The sequence below is a fragment of the Bison bison genome, unplaced genomic scaffold (assembly GCF_000754665.1).
Source record: "Bison bison bison isolate TAMUID 2011002044 unplaced genomic scaffold, Bison_UMD1.0 scf7180017864531, whole genome shotgun sequence".
NCBI classification, from domain to species: Eukaryota; Metazoa; Chordata; class Mammalia; order Artiodactyla; family Bovidae; genus Bison; species Bison bison.
In genome coordinates this window covers 7,080,581-7,081,365 of record NW_011495081.1, presented here as the reverse complement: position 1 = coordinate 7,081,365, position 785 = coordinate 7,080,581, and the positions used below count along the sequence as shown (strand labels likewise).

General features: G+C 30.1%; 1 protein-coding gene across 1 annotated transcript in view; it reads left to right on the top strand.

Annotated features, from left to right (window-relative positions):
- CCDC73 (coiled-coil domain containing 73) overlaps positions 1-785 on the top strand; it is a 113,330-nt gene that overhangs the window by 25,461 nt on the left and 87,084 nt on the right. The gene's annotated exons all lie outside the window — the stretch shown is intronic.

The window sequence follows — 785 nt, the reverse complement described above, 5'->3', positions numbered from 1 at the left end:
ATTCCCTGGTGGTCCAGTGGTTAGGACTTGGTGCTTTCACTGCTGGGGCCCAGGTTGAATCCCTGGTCAGGGAACTAAGATCCTCCAAGCCACATGGTTTGGCCAAAAAAAAATTTTAATGTCTGGTTTCCTATACAGTTTGGGATTTCTTAAGTCATTCTTGGGATCTTCTTACTTTGCCTTTTCTATTCTTTTTTGCAGCTGAACCAATTGATACAGACCTTGGAAATGGCATATTATTTCTAAAAATTAGTTATGAGAATTAAAATATTTTAAAGTAATTGCTAGCTTCAGAAAAAATAAAAGTTGTATGAGAATAGAAATGTAATCATGATATGCCATGTGGCTTAGCATTGAATAAAAATTGCATAATTACAAGAGTATAAATACTATTAATATTTGTCACATTTTTTATATAACTGTTGGAAGAATAGAGGGAGGACATGTAGGATTATGGTTGTATAAGAAAGCCAAATTCCCAACTATCATAATAGATCAGTAGATCATTAAAAAATTTTTTTTAATTGATAAATCAATGTATATGTAGGACTATTGAATAAAATAAAAGAAACATTTGAAAGTGGTTGTCAGTTTTAGATCTAATTTTTTTAATTATAAGAATTACTTGATAAAGGTAGAAGAAAAATTCATCTTGAATCTAAATGACAGGATACCACTTCAACTAAAAAAAGGTGTAGAGGAAAGAAATGGAATCGTTTATATGAATTTTTTTAAGATGCCCTATGGTACTTCTGATTTTGTAAAAAATTATTTTAGTGAGTTTA